The 15703-nt window shown below is 41.1% G+C and overlaps 1 protein-coding gene across 2 annotated transcripts in view; it reads left to right on the top strand.

The window, feature by feature from the left end:
- PPP1R1C (protein phosphatase 1 regulatory inhibitor subunit 1C) overlaps window positions 1-15703 on the top strand; it is a 46806-nt gene that overhangs the window by 26158 nt on the left and 4945 nt on the right. Inside the window, exon 1 of one of the 2 annotated variants that reach the window (XR_011726529.1) lies at window positions 10684-14272. The exons of the other annotated variant lie outside the window; for it this stretch is intronic. The gene's annotated coding sequence lies outside the window, so the exon portion shown is untranslated. Of the gene's footprint in view, window positions 1-10683; window positions 14273-15703 lie in introns of those variants that run through there. 2 annotated transcript variants of the gene reach the window in all.

The raw sequence follows: 15703 nt of genomic DNA, 5'->3' as shown, positions 1-15703 counted from the left end.
TCTCTTAGTCCTATGTGTGTATTTTAGACTTCTTTGCTTTTCTAGGAGGTGAAAGGGCTGCAATAATCAATGGGCAGATGGCTAGGGCTGCTCCAGAAAAGCAGACACTGTCAGTAGCTGAAGGTTGGCACTGTCCTGGGGTTGGGGCTGAGTCTTCCTCTAATCCCTTCCTGGAGAAGCATCTTTTAACAACACCTGTTCTTCAACACATTCCTTTTTGGTAGATGTGTCTCAATATGGTGTTTCTTGAGTAACAGAAGGCAAACTTTGCCTCATGGTTTGTGTGCACAGCTCTGTCTGTGTGTTGTGGTGTGGCAAAGTGGTACCAGAGCATTTAGTTTCATGGGTGGAAGTCCCACAACTTCCAGGACCTCCTGGAGCACCGTGGAGAAAAAATTTAAAAAATTATTGCTGCAATCTTGTATCATTGTGATTTTTTTCCTTTTGTCTAACCAGGTTGCAAAAGAAAGGTGAAGGTTTGGTTTCAAAACTAGTTCTTCTCTTCATTTATACACCACTCTTAGCCACGTATTAGTCAGGCTGCACCTCAATCACACTGCTTCATGTATTATGGCCTTGAACACATTTCCTGGCTATGGTGCTGTTCTTTTTCAAGATGATACATTCCAGTAGTTGATTTTTTTTACCCCCACCCTCTCTCCCTTCCTCTCTCCTTCCTCAGACTTGTACAGTTGTATGATGACACTAGATACAATTTTTTAAAAAATTGAGCTAAATTAATTAGTGAATCCCTGAGTTGGTAAATAGGATATGTTAGATTGCTGCCATCTCAAGTTCAGCTGCCTGCCACCCTTCTGCTACTGCCCCAAAAGTTGGCAGCTGCTGCTGCAGTCTGTATTTATTTTCTTACTCTTGGCAGCCTTGAATGAATCTCATTTCACACAGCTGGTGGCTTCTGCTTCAAAACGTCTCTGGCCCTGGCTGCAATGAATACCCCAGAACCTTTAGAGAGACCAAGGGGTTCAGTGGAGATTAAGCTTGACATCTGCTCTACAGCAAAACTGGGATGTTTGTGTTAGAACTTGTCATCTGACACTATTACCTGGTGTGAGAAAAAAGAAAAGATTTCACAGGCTGCTGGTACTGGTACCTAAATTGCCATGTGGGGTTTAAGGGCCAGATCCAAAGGGACTGAAGTCTAGGGGATGTGTTCAGCATGAAGTCTGTATATCTGATGGTTCTTTCTAATCTTCATGCAATGAACACAAAAGTGGCCTCTTTTTAAGGGTCTGATTATTTTTTTATGATAGAAGATTAATCTTACAAATGTCCTTGAAACTAGTGTTATTAATTAAGCTTTATTTTACTAAAAATAGAGCAACATAAACATCATAGTATTATTAATTGCTTCTAAGAAGTAACAGATGACATTAAAAAGCCAATCTTTTCAGAGATAACGCCATAAAATATTATCAAAAGAGAATGTGGGAGACCTAGTCCTTATTTTAAAATATGACTTAGAAAGCCCAGGAAGGGCAACGTGTTATTCTGGTTGCTTCATATCAGAAGAAATATTAATAGTGAAATTCCACAGATTTTGGCAGTGTCGTACACTGAACTGAAACACATTTTGAAGAAAAGATATTTTAGTAGGAGAAGATGTGGGGTTCTTACAAAGCTAGTAATTTGGCAGGGCATTAAATTTTATTTACTGGCTTTATCTCTGTGTTCTATGCTGGAGGTTAACAAGAAAGCTGCATGGCAGGCACTGAGTCCTCCAAGTGCTATTGTAATAAATAATTGCTCCTTTGTTTCACCTCAAGCATTTAAAATCCTGAATTTGATCCCAAGGAAGATGACCTAATGAAGACCTAGGAATACATGCTGCTCCTGTTCAGTGTTTGACGTCTCCTGGGCTCCTGGGCAGGAACAGCACAACCATGGGTACAGCAGAGGCAAGGATATTTCTCAGGTCCTCACCCTTCCTCAGCTCTGTGCCCCAAATTACCCCCTTTTGGGGAGAGGAGTCTCCTCCTGTGGCACTGCTGGGGGGTCTGACACATGAGGAGGCAGTGGGGGAGCTCACTTGGTTTTTAGTGGGGCCTTTCAGAGACAGAGGTAGGTACAGTGTTTAAATACAGAGGAACCTCTCTAAGTAGTATTTTCTGAAAAGTCTCCAAACGATGTGGAGTCATATATCATTTAATTTACCCTTAAAAGAAAAGCCTTCCCTGCTTTTGTACCTAACTGCATATTGCTGCTGCTCCTCTGTGTCTATTAATGTGTCCTCTCGACAAATTCAGATTCCATTTACAAAAATCTCCACCCTCAGAAAGCAAACCTGTCAAATGACAGCGTGACAAGCTACAAGCAAGCTCAAGGTTCTTAGTGCTAAAGCAAAATCAGCTGCAGCTCCCTAAGCTGTGTGGATCCTTGTGGCCATGTGTCAGTAGCTTCAGGCTCACAGCACATAAGCAGAGCTCTCAGCAGCCCTACTCACTGCTCCTGGGGTCAGGGCTGGGTGGGTTCAAAAATACCAGGACTACCTCAAGAGCAGCTCCTGCCCTCAAGCTGCTTTTCCAGTGGCAGTGCCTCACCATTAGTTATCTTACTTCCTATCATCAGGTTTCATTCTGACCCAAGTAAAAGTTTAAGCAGTATGTTAGCTTCATGATATCTCTGCCTTTGAACAATATGGTCCTTATTTCTGCTGTTAAGCTGAGAAACCTTGCTCCTGATTCTTAGGGATGATCTGTGTTGGGTTTCTTGTTGACTGTTGACTTGTTGGGGATGTGGACTGTTTTTTTTTTTTTTATTTGATTTGTTTTTCTTCAAAGTGAATGCCTATTAGTCTGAATATATTGGAAAGCAAACCTTTTCTAAAGGAGGCCATGTGGTTCTTCTCCCCTCCATCCTCTCCTCCATCATTTCTCTCTTCCTTCACCCCTTGGGATGCAACATTGCTCAGTTTAGCAGGAACACAGAGTTCCCAAAAAACATCCACCAGAGATTTGGCATGGAGACAAGAACATGTGCAGCCTGAAGATTTCAACCACATCCTTTCAGGCCCACAGCTAGGACTGAACACTTGTATGAATTATGTGTGTGAATGTGACCAGAAAAGCACAGGAAATACTACAGCAGCATATGGATCTGAAAAGGGATTAATTTTCTTGTGAGCTGCATGGGCCAGAAGGATGTTGTTTAAAACACTCTCATCTGGTGTAGCTGCTAAGTTTTCTTAAAACAGAGGGAGGATTTTTCAGTGCTCACCCAACCTGTGAACATATGTTGTTCCATGGGTCTTTATTAGCCAGAGATTATCAGCACGTTCTGAACAATCTGTAGAGTAACTCATGTTAAAAATGCGTTAAAATGAGTTGAGGAATCTAATGACCACTCAGAAGCAGAAAAAGGAGCCTAAAATGTTTGCTGAGCATCAGTACCCACAGGCTTGCTGTTCCTTCCAAAGGCAAAGGGAGGCAAAGGGAGGCAAACGGTGTTTTTTTTTTTATTCTTTTCTTTCAGAAATGAGGAGAAATTATATAAATTTGGCTCTCAATCTCCTTGCAATCCCCAAGAAAATGGAGTTATGAAAAAAAGACGATGGGATTTTTGGTAGGCCCCTGGTGACAGGGGGGTGGAGCTCCTTCCCACCTGTCCTGATGGTGAATTACTAAATGTTTGTTTTCTGAAGCCCATTGAAAAATTTTGGGGATAAGCAAAAAAAGTTATAAGGGAAGGAGTGGAATTATTTGAAAGTCTGACTGCATTTCATAATTTTTAGCTCAAATTTGCTAGGTTATTGCTGTATTTCACCTGCATGCCACTGGTTTTTACCTAAATACTGTGAGTAGTTAGAGCCTAATTTTTCTTCAAACCCTTAGCACGATCAAAAGCAAGAATAGTATTAAAACTTATTTTTTCAGAATTTTCACTCTGATATTAATGTGTCTAAGACTTTAGAGAAGAACCTACTTTGTCTGTACTTTATTCCCCACAATGAAATTGAGTCAGCTAATATTCTTGCTTGTGCTTTCCAGAAAAGTAGAGAGCAATACTTGGTTTCAGATTCTGACTGTTAATATGAGTGTCAGATATTGTGCTTCCGTGGTGTAATTACATTGTGCTTGTACTGGATGCTGGCTCTGGGGTATTTTGATGCCTTAGGCAAGCCAGAAGAGGTAGGTTTCTTACAAACTGAAGTCACTCATGCAGTAAAGAGCCACTAAAGATTTTGCCCCTGCTGTTTCGCTGCCCATGGCAACTGCAAAGTGAGACCAGTTCCATCTGCTGTAATGCAAACAGTTTTCAGTGACTGCATTTTTATGTCAAATAACAGATTTCTTAATATTGGGTTTTAATTTGCCAGCAATCAAAAAAGCTTAAATGAAAGAATTTGGTGTATTTCAATTGTCAGCAAGCCTAATGAGTTAAAAAGAAAACATTTCATGTTTCAAATGTTCTTGAAGCAGTAATAGTAAACCTTTTATTGCTTTCATCTTTCCTTTTCTCCCCAGGGCAGGGGCACTGTCCCGTACCCCTTCTGATGACTAAGCTAGGACTTCAGTTTGCTGCATTTCCACATTTCAACACAGAGCAGAGCTCTGGTTGTGCATACACATTGTGTACTGAGTTGTTTTGCATTTCTTCTATGGGTGGGAAAACCCACTTATATTATTGTGCAAACACAATAATTCACCATATTTTGCTTTCTCTCCATTGAAGGGATTTGTACCCTTAATCTGTGAAAATTGTTCCTCGTAGCAAAGTGATGCTGTTCTCTGTCTCTCATTGAAATCACTGTGGTCAGGCAGTTTTGGAGAACAGCTTTTCACCAGTTATTTCTGACTTCATCTTGTGTGGGAAAGGGACATTTTGTTTTCCCTGATGCCACAGGGCAGGTGCCTCCCCTCCTGCTTGCCAGCTGACCAACAAATGTGAGTGAGCACAGGTGAGGACTAATAGTGTCTGTCCCCTTTCTCCTGGCTGCAGCAGCTGCAGGACTTAACAGGTTGCCAGGCATTTCCTAAGGGTTAGAGGTATCAGCCTGGATCTAGGTAGACTTTTCAGCAGAAGCCTCAGTCAGCTGCCTTTCCAGCACCTGCTGGCTTGCTGTTGAGGCCACCCAGCTCCATGGGACCAATCTCCCTGTGCCTTCCTCCCCCCCAAGCATCCTCCCTTGGCTGGTGAACAAGGCCACCTCACACAGGTTCAGGTTGGTGAGGACAACACATGCTCCTGGGGTCTCTGGAGGTTGCTGTGTGCTGCAAGTCCTCATGGTGTTGGTGTTTATTCTCCAGATTTTATATCCAGTGTCAGAGCAGCACCAACCCCCAGGGAGCTGTGCTATCTCTGCTCCTTCAGAGGAGCCTGGGGTGAAATTAAGCAGGAAGAAGTGGTGAGAGATCATGCAAGGTGTACCAGTTACTCAGTCTGAAAAGCCATAGCTGGGCGTAAGGCCAACACCAAACTTCTGAGCTTTTTAAAGCCTACAAACTGGGTAAGTGGGAGCTAGAAAAGCTTCTCCCTCTCCTATTTGGTGGGAGAACAAGGTATCCAGTCAAGTTGCAAGATGCTCAGCATTGTGTAAGATCCCACAGCCACATCTGCACACTGCTGCAGACCCTCTTTATGCTCCACAGCCATGGGGGTCATCCAAAATACTTTGTGGAAATTACCTCTGACCTATGTCACTCCCTAAGCCAGGCTGAGAATATTCTGGGTGATAATTGGCACAGAGAAAACTGGGGATCTGGCTGATGGTTGGTCAGCAATTCTGAGAATCAGTAGGTGCTTTTATACCTATATACAATATAATTAATAACATGGTAATGACAAGCACAGTAAAAACTGCAACCTGCTGCTGTCCATACCAGAATTTCACCTTTCAGTCTCATGGGTGACATCTTCTTTGGGCCCTGTTGCTTGTCCTAGTGCAGATTTTTGACTCTGAGACATTTTCCCAGAACACAGTATGACCCAGACCAGTTGGCATATAGAGAGTACTCTTACAGAAGTAACAAATGCACTGCCACAAAATAAGCTACCTCTTGACATGAGAAAAGCTTCTCCAGCACCAGAGGATGTTAAGGCTGGCTTTGATCTTCCAGAAATACTTCAGCACTCCTAGGCAGTTCAGCTGACTCGATATATAACTTAAAGAAATAGATCATTCCAACATTTACAATATTACTGATGTCAGGTTAGGCTGATACCAAAATCCTATCTCCTTTGTCATAGTAGGAAAGACCACATTGATAACTTTAGTTACAACTCAGTAGGGGATTCATTAGCAAATTAATGAAGAAACTTATGGACTTCTAATAGAAACTAAACCCTTAATTAAAAGGGAAAGCCACACAGCACATGGAAATATGGTGGAGAAACACTGCCTGGGATTTTTGGCTGACCAAAGGTTTTGCAAAGGTTTTGCTTCTGTCTTCATTTTTAGGAAGTACAACTCACCGGAAATCTTTTTATTAATACCCTAAAAATCCCAGGCTTCTCAGGGGATTCAGCAGGAGATTTAAATATGCTGCTATCAAATCTTGTGCTGTATCTACCCTAAACCACAGAAAGAAATAAGAGCCACAAAAAGAATACAAAAAGAATACAAAAATAGAAAATAATATAAGCCAAGCAGAATGCTTAGGGCACCATGACAGACCTTGGGGAGAAACAGAGGAAGCTGAGAACCAGCAAAACCTGCTCAGGTGTTACATGCAGATCTTCATCACCCCATCAGGTACTCAGGTTTCTGCTTCTCATTATTACAACCTCTCCTCCTCTGCCACAGATTCTCACTCCTCGGGATGAGGTATTAGGTTTTTCTTTCTCCTCTGTTTATGTTTTAAGACCTCAGAAAAATCCTCATATCATCCAGAACCAGAAAAATTAGAGCCTCTGTGCAGCTGTCCAGGAAAAAGAGAGCAGCTGGATAATGCTGTCCATTAACATTAAAGTTGGATAAGAATGCCTAAAGAAAACTGAAATACAGCTGTTTGGAAATGGCTCATGAAGTTGTGGGGGTGAAAATGTTCCATAGTGCATTTTCAATAAGGTTTTGAATGCAAAAAAAACCCCTTAATTTTCTTTGCATTTTGAACAAATTAATTTTCCTATAACATATCTAGATTTTGTGTTTAATAAAATAGGCAAAACTAAATGTTTTAGTACTGCTAACATCAAATGTTTTGGTGAAATATTTTTCCCTTATAAAGGAAATGGTGACATTTCAGGATTTTCTCTAATCACAGGCAAACAAAAAATGAAAGGCAAAGTAAGAGCAAATATGCAGCTGTTGGAGTTTGCTAGTGTCATTTTTATAAATGCTCTGGTCTGATTTCAGCCTTCTGACACCAACTCAGGCATTGAGGTGCCCTGGGCTTGTCATAGGCTGCCAAGGGAAGAATCAAGTCCTGGAAGTTTCTCTCTCTGCCTACCATGTAAGGAACCACAGGCAACAGTCTTCATTATTTAAGTACTGAAAGGTAGGTGGGTATCTGCTTTGCTACAAATCCTGTCTGCCCTTGGACATCACACTGGGATATTTTTTGTCTTGCCACAGCAAGAGACAAGGGAAATCAAGACCCAGAAGGTGGAGTGAAATGTGGGTGGTTTTGACCATGTTACCTTCTTGCAACATTTATCATTATTGCAACAAGGAGAAGAATCCTGTATTTTGGCATTTCAAACCAAACCAAAACCTCTTCAGTGTTTAACCAAGAATTCTCCATCAGGCAAAAATGTTGGGCATGCAGCATGAACAAAACCTGTGAGCCTCTAATGACACTGCCCCTGGTAACTAAGAGTCAGCATTTCCAGTTCTAGCAAAAAGGGACTGTAATTAAAATCTTGGTGAAATGTGACCCCAGACACTGTCTAGACCTAACTGGACCTAAATTTAACTGATGGTCCTTGTATGTTAACCCAGCTACAGCTGTTAGGTACCTGGAACATTGGATATGGATGTGTTCTTTATATGTCTGGTTTCTCTCTAGTCTGGTGTGGTGTTTTGTATTGCAGAAGTACCTGGAAGTCCCCTTAGTCCTTCTACACTACTTTTTAAGCTTGTCTTTTATAGTTAACAGAATTCTGCCCATAAAATCATTTCTTCCTACACAGGATAGTGAAGTTTTGCAGTGCAAAGGCTTGCCTGAGGCAGCACAGAGCTGGTCAGGATGAGAATCCTATTCAAATGATCAAAGTTTACATCTAAATCCCATGTCCCTGGGCCTTTCTTTGCCATCTTGAGGCCCAATCAAGCGCAAGGATATCATGAGATAAATATTTGTTTTCACAAAGAGAATGCAGCTATTCTCTTTTATTTGTGTAACTTTATTTTTTTTTAAAGATAATCTACAAAATCAGCACTGAAAATGAGTTGGGTTGGGAAGTGAAGAGGTCACTGCTATTTTTGTCAGTGCTTGTACTACACATTGAGAAGTTATTTTGCCGCATAAGATTGCATTCTCCTGCTTTACTAATTGAAGCTTATATCACAAAATTCTTTCATTTGGAAAAAAACTACTGTAAGCAAAGGACAGGTAAAAATGCTACACTTTGCTCTTATTGCTCAGTGGTTTGTACTAAAGCAGCAGTTTCCTTTTTCACTTTGTTCTGTCCAATGTGTTGCCAGGACAGCAGCATGCAGTGGGTTTGCCCTGCTCTGGGTGGGCTGTCACAGCTCTGCTTATCACCTGAGGCACCATCAGTGACACAAGCTACCTTTGTTGCAGATTTTTGAGCAGAGATATACTACTTCATCTTTCCCAGTCATAACTAGATCTCTGGAAGACCATAAATTTTTTAAACCCTAGTGGAAATTGCCATTCAAATGGAAGCAATTCAATTTGAAGTTAGAATTTATTACATAAAAATCCCAAACAAGCAAACAAACAAAACCACCAAAAAACCAAAACCCACGCTGTTTTTCTATCACAGTGTATTTTTCCATATCATGGCAGCCATAATTGCTTCACATCCCAGCATCCCAGTCCATCTAACATCCAAGTAGCTCAGACTCCTTCAGTTCAGATTCTCTCATACAATATTTTCCCCCCAAATTAATTGCTGAATTAAAAATTCCCTTATAAATACTTACACATGTGCTTTGAAGAATGGTACTTGCAGCCTCAACAGCAGTGTTGGAGACGAATGTTCAGTTTTCTTTAGGGAAGATAAAGGCTTGAATAACTGTGCTGTAGTAAGAGAAGCAGCTAGGTCAGAAATTTCCAGTTAAGAACTGGTGAAGGAATTTAAAAGAGGATGATGTTCTTGGTTGCAACAATTGGCAGGACAGATTAGAGGAATTTTAATTGGTATGAGGCTTCATTTCCCTTCTCACATGTATATCACCATTTATTATATTACCGTAAGGGGAGCAGATGCTCCTTTTTTTTTGTCCTCAGCAAAATGAATAGTACCTGTGAACAAAGTGTTTCTTCCTAGAGACAGGAGAAGGATCAATTTTGTAAATGTTCATTGATCTTCAGGCTGGGGAAGAACCACTATTTTTATATAATTGAATGTCTGGCATAAAGCACACCCTTCAATTTAATTCTGCACTTGATCCATAATTTATGTTGAGTGATGGCATAAACTTCAGAATGAACAGAACTCAACTTCCTATGAAAGTTAAAATTTATCTAATTATCCTTTACTTATGGCAGGTGGAATGATAACCTTGTTTTTCACATAGCAGACTATCTAACTAATATTTTCTTATCCCAACCTCCAACCAGCCTTATCTGCTGCAGTTGGAATACTGAGCAGAGTTTAATATTGTCTTGGCTGTTGCCTTTCTCAAATCTTGACTGATGTGATTTTCTAGCTGTAAAACTTATTACATGCTTTTTTCCTCATGGCTTAATTCAAAGTAGTCAACCTAGAGGGTGTCTCAAATTGGAAGGATAAACTAGCCTGGAGCAGCATGTTGTAAATTAAAAGAATGACAGAAGTTGCCCGGAAAATTTTAAGATGTTTTAATTTAAAGAAGCCATTAGAAAATGCTGCTTATAAACATTTCAGACCAGTGAGTTCCAATACCTATTTTGTGGCAGTAGCAGATCTAGTGGTTTCTCTTAGTATGAATCAGCTGATTCAGGTTTGCAAATGTGGCCTTTTATTTGATGGAATTACTGCAATCCTTTGACATAAGGGAATATTTCTGCCTGTCCTGTGATTTTCATCTACACTTTGACAGATAACAAGTGCTTCTGGTGTTAAAAGTGAGGGTTTAGCAATTCCAGCAAATAAACACCTTGCCCAGTAAAACTTGGCATCCAGATGGCTGCTTTCTGGGGTTGCTTCTGGCCACTTCACAAGCTTCCTAGGATCTGTCAGAACACAGCACTTTTTGACAACCTACCTGCAGAGATTAAATTCAAGCACACTTATTGCCAGCTCTAAGTTTATCTCTGAAATATAAAAATCTGGGATGAAAAACTGACAGCTGAAAAACTTTAATCCTGGTTGCATCCTCTAGTTGACTGCCCAGTCCAGGGAGCCATGCAGGGAGAGGCCCTTACAGGACTTTGTAGCTTTGTTACTGATGTGGAAGTCATCACCACGTTTTCAGCTCAGGGTGTTGAGGTATTTGACCAAGAGCTGTCCTCCACACAACTGCCAGGTGTTTTGTGGCTTTCCTGTGTGAAATTAGAATTGGTCTCCTATTGTTCCTGTCTGAAACCCTCATTGAGCTGACTGCAGGGGCTTCGTTTAAACACTGAAGACTGCCCGACTTCTGCAGCCTGGCAGAAGGGGAGGAAGGCGAAGGGAGGAAGGAGCCAGCAAAATGAGATGTTTATATACCAGTAGAAGCTGCCTGGAGTGACAAAAGCCCCTCTGTTTACTCTTTTGGTTACTGTAAGTAGGAGATACAGTCCTTTCAGCCACAGCAAAGCTGACCTCTGCCTCCTGTGCATGTTCTGAGCAGCCTGTGGAGGGCTGACAAAAGCACTTCTGTGCTGAAGCAGCTCCTTCACCCAGGTTTTGTGGAGTCAGTGCTGCTTCAGGGGACTTCTGAGAGGCAAATCTGTCTGGAGTGGATAATGCTGTGTGAGAGAACAAAATGGAAAACAGCCAGAGATCTGCAACTTGAATTTTGCTGCTCTCATACAGTCTTCATTGTCATGGTTTAACACTGAGTCCTTTGACTGTGGAGAAAATAGCACAAGACCCAGAGTTTGTCATTTAAAAGGCTCACCATGAGGACTGAGTATTGTATGACTGGAGCTGAGGGAAGGGTTAGTAACAACCTTCAGGCGTTTAGAAAATCAGTCAGTCCTCGTTGCTTGGTAGCCAAATGAGCATTCACAAAGCTTTATGAGGCCATGGTGACCTGCTGGATATGCTGACAATGTCCTTCATAAACTCATCGTATTTGCTAGTGCTTCAGATAATTTGCTTTGATTTAGTCATCAGCACTTTTGAAAGACATGCATATTCGAGGGGGGGGAAAAAAAAAGCAATTGAAATTGCATGACTGATTAATATCTTGGTTTCATAATCATAACAGACGTGAGAATTTTTTTCTCCTCATCATCATGTGCTTAGGTATAAAATAAAGTAGCACACGAGTTTTGTTACTGATTTGTAGCCTGCTAAAATGTCAGTTTAGTTTAAGCTGACCACCACTGGTGGTTCAAAATCTTTATATCCTAAACACTGAAGCCCCACCATGTGTTCTGGCCTTTGAAGACTCCATCAGCTGTAAAGAACAAAGTGACAGCCTGGCTTTGCTTTTCTTTGGGTAATCTAAACAAAAGGTTGAGAATACCTAGCATGCCAGTTTTTTGTGTCACTTGGTTTACCTTATACCTCAAACTTTAAAGCCACATAGCACGTTAATTTATAGTATTTTACACACATTCATTGTAAATAAATGTAACTGTTTGAAGTTATTTCTTCTTTATATCTGTGAATTAAGATCAGTTACAAAAGCTCTGCCTTCTGTCTTTGAGAAAGTGAGGGAAAGTGTAATTAACTTCTGGAGGAGTGGGCCCATGCTCTGTAGTAATGAATGACCAAATGTCTTCAGACTCACTGACCACAGGAGGAAGGCAGACCTTTGGATGTTGGTTACCAAGCTTCAAGTCATTAGTTTTGCTTTGTTGTGAAATCACAAAATCTTATCGGCACAAGTGCCGTTTGGAGTCCTTTGCCACAGTTTCACAGAGCAGCTTTTTTCAGATTTTCTCATCAAAGAAGAGACTCATTTTTACCTTGTTCTTCTAAGCACTGCATCAGGCAAGCTGTTTACTGTTGCCCAAATCTGTAGAACAAAATTGTCCACATCCATCTACTTTTGTCTTCTCAGTTTTTCTGTTTGCTTTCTTACCCACACGGGAATGACCAAGGTCAGGAGCTGTGAGTTTTATTGTTGTCACTTCACAGAATTCTTTTTGATCACTGGTGGCTCGGGGACCACCCAAGAGAGTGGCTGCCTTGGGGCACCCGAGGGGGCAAGAGTACCCCAGTACTGACAGCCTCTGCAAGGCTGCTGGTCTTGTGCTGAGTCTACTTGGAAGCAGGGCTGGCCTCCTGCTGCAGTTGATCTGATGTGATTTATGGACATGAGTATCAACAGATAAAATAGTTGCTGCCAGGCTGACAGAGTGAAGCTGCTCCTGTACGTGGGAATGAAGAAACACAAGGCAAGGTATGTAAAACACACTTTCTGTTTGTATACAAGTACCAGTTGTGGTATGAAGATCTTGTATTGATATTAACATAGCTTCCAGGAACCCACTCCAGGGATGAGGATGCTGCTGCATTAAATCATGTTCAGACATTTAAAAGAAGTCAGTTGTTGCACTGGGGAACTCCCAGCTGTGGAGTAGCAATCAAGCCCAGGAATGGTTACAGCATTCGAGGGAAGAATGTGATGCTCTTTTTTCCCATCATGCTGGCAATCAAAATGTTCTCAGGTTGTTTCTCAAATTCCATAACAGAGAGTTTTGAGGAGGATTTGGAAGTGGCTGTGGAGGCTGACAGTTGTACCTCTCCATCACCCAGTACGATGTGGGAGAATGGTTGAAAATGCACATTTAAAAGTCTAGCCAATGGGCCTCTATCATTTCCTGATCTGAGATGACAGCAGTAGTATTAATAATATGCAAAGAAACTTTATTTTCTTTGCAAGCATAAAAAGTCACCATTAGCCTGAAAACTCTTGGAGGGAATCAGTGGAAGGCACTCAAGAAGGAAAGTGAGAGAAGGAAATCAGTAGTGGCATAGGAAGTAAAGAGGGAAAATATTCAGGTGACTGCAGAAACCTGAGTGTAGGAACAAAGGTACACTGACAAGACCTAGAGAAGGAGATCTGGTAGTGGTGAAGACCCCAGGATAAGGAGATTTTACATAACTGTTTTTACTGGATAAATGGTAACTATGATGTTGGTTATGGTAAGCAGAAAGAATATGCAAGACATGAAAACTGAGCACAGAGACCCAGAAAAGAATAGAGATCAGAAATGTGCAAGCCTGGATGTCAGGAGAAATATTAGGATGTTATCCATAGTAAATGAACAAATCAATTTGTAAAAGGACTATTTTGATTTTGAAAGAGCTTGGTTTTGACCATTCTGAGATAATGGCTTAGATTTCTTCAAGCTTCTGCCAAAGGTTCTCTCTAGGGTTTCAATTTGGGTAGAAGGAGCTAACTCTGCATCAGAGCCTTAAAAAAAGGTGTTTATTATTTCTGTATTTGAGAAGTACACTGTTGAATATAGGGACTACTCTAAGAGCAGAAAATTGGCAGCCTCTGCCACCCATTCTCAGAGGCTGGAACAAGGTGGGGGAAGGACCTTCAGAGGCTGGTGATAAAAAAAGTGTTACAAAAGGCAAAGAAATTTCAGAGGCAAAGACATCAACAAGGTGGAAAAGATGGAGATTGAGATCTTAAGACACTTTGCCAGAAAGCTTTCAGGCTGGATCCAGGGGCAACTTCATCAAAAGAAGTAAAATAAAAGAGTAGGCTGTAAGCATAATTTTTGGTGAACTGGATCATAGAAGGAAGCATCGGGCAGCAGCTGGGAGGCAAGCAGGGTTAGGGATGGGGTTAAAGATTTTTAAGGGATTACCAACAGAAGCTTATGCACTGAACTCTGACTTATATGCAAGGAGAGCTTATCTGAACCAACCAATTAAGCAAAAATGGATTAAAGGTTTCAGGGACTGATTGTACAGATGAGGGAGGTAGATAGCAGGTCATTTATACAAAGAAGAAATAAGAGAAAGCTCGAAATAGGCATTTGAGAAATTATAGCACTTTCCATACTGGTTTACTCTCCTGCTTCTGGATGTGGTATGTATCTTTCTGTCTTGCAGCTGTTTAAAAAAAAAAAATATATATATAGTAGGAACTTTTTGTTTCTGTCCGAACAACAGGTTTTTTTTATTAAGAAAGCCAAAGCACCTAGGCTGTGTGTGTGCAGGGTGCAAGCTTTGAGTTTTTCCATGACCACTTATGGCAGCTGTGTTTCTGATATCTTCATCAAATGGGACAGATGGAAGACAAGAGATGTATTTCTTCTAAATAGATTTGGCAGTGTAGTTGGTGTACACCTGGCAAGAAACACTTGAAGATTAATAAAGCTGCTTTTTCTAAACCTTTGTGAAACAGGAATATGCTGAGAATGGAGGCTGGCTAAGCTATATTCTGTTAGACTGATGAAAGGCAGAGAGAGAAGTATTTACTAATTGCTCAGCTCCTGTGGAATGAGGTTTCTGCCAGGCAGCTCACCCTGCAGGCTCTGATGTTCTTCAGCTTCTGCTGGAGGTTGTAGCTGCAGGAAGGGACCAGCTGGTGTCAATGTGAGGCAATTCTTTGTCATTTTTGAAGGGTTGTGGAAATAAAAAGGTGTTTCCAAGTGGGGAGGTCCGGTCCCTGGAGCAGGTGACCTTGTCCTGGGGTGAGCTGTACCCCCAAGCCTGCAGCAGGGAGAGCCTCGGGGCTCTCTGCTAGCACTGAGTGGCAGGAAGGAGCACGTTTCCTTACATGGAGCACCTGATGCTTCTGGAAACATCTGTCAAAACAACTTGTGAGTTGTCGAGAGCCTGTGCTGCTTCCATTGTGCAGATGCCTAGGTGAGCAAGAAAGAAATCTCTGTTGCAACAGGAGTCCATAGGCTTTGTTTTTATTACCACAATATGCAGTTTTAAAATCTGTTAAATCTGCAGGCAGTGAGCACGATCTTTTAAGTACAAAGATCTATCAGTCCTCAGTCACCACACAGCTTGAGAGAGACAATGAGACAAATGATCTGCTCCTGAGAATGCCCCATGTCAGCAGCAGGCATGAGGTGTGCTGGGGGTCTGCAGGACAGGCCACTCCTCTGCCTCCCTCTTAGGAAATTAAACTCTGTTATTTGACACAAATGGGACATTCATAGCTGCCTCTCATTACTTCCAACTTAGAATTCTAGTGAATACTGTTTTTCATTACATTAATTTTTTGTTTGTTTGTTTAAAGATTTAAAAATTCATTTCATTTGACAGAAAAAACCCATAAGAGATGAGAGCAAGGAGCTTCAGAGAATCAGAATATATTTGACTGTTATATTCAAAACAAAATGTCCCATAAAAAAGAGAAGTTATTTTTACTGTTAAGTGGCATGAATATGTGATTATTTTTTTTTATATTCTTATTTTTGCTGAGGAAACCAGAACATATTTAATTTAGGATTGGCATAAAGCAGAAATTTTTACTTGGCCATTATGGCCTTTGGCCAGGTTT

Source organism: Heliangelus exortis, chromosome 6 (assembly GCF_036169615.1).
Source record: "Heliangelus exortis chromosome 6, bHelExo1.hap1, whole genome shotgun sequence".
Lineage (NCBI taxonomy): Eukaryota > Metazoa > Chordata > Aves > Apodiformes > Trochilidae > Heliangelus > Heliangelus exortis.
The sequence above is the reverse complement of the archived record's forward strand: the minus strand, read 5'-3'. Positions and strand labels throughout refer to the sequence as shown.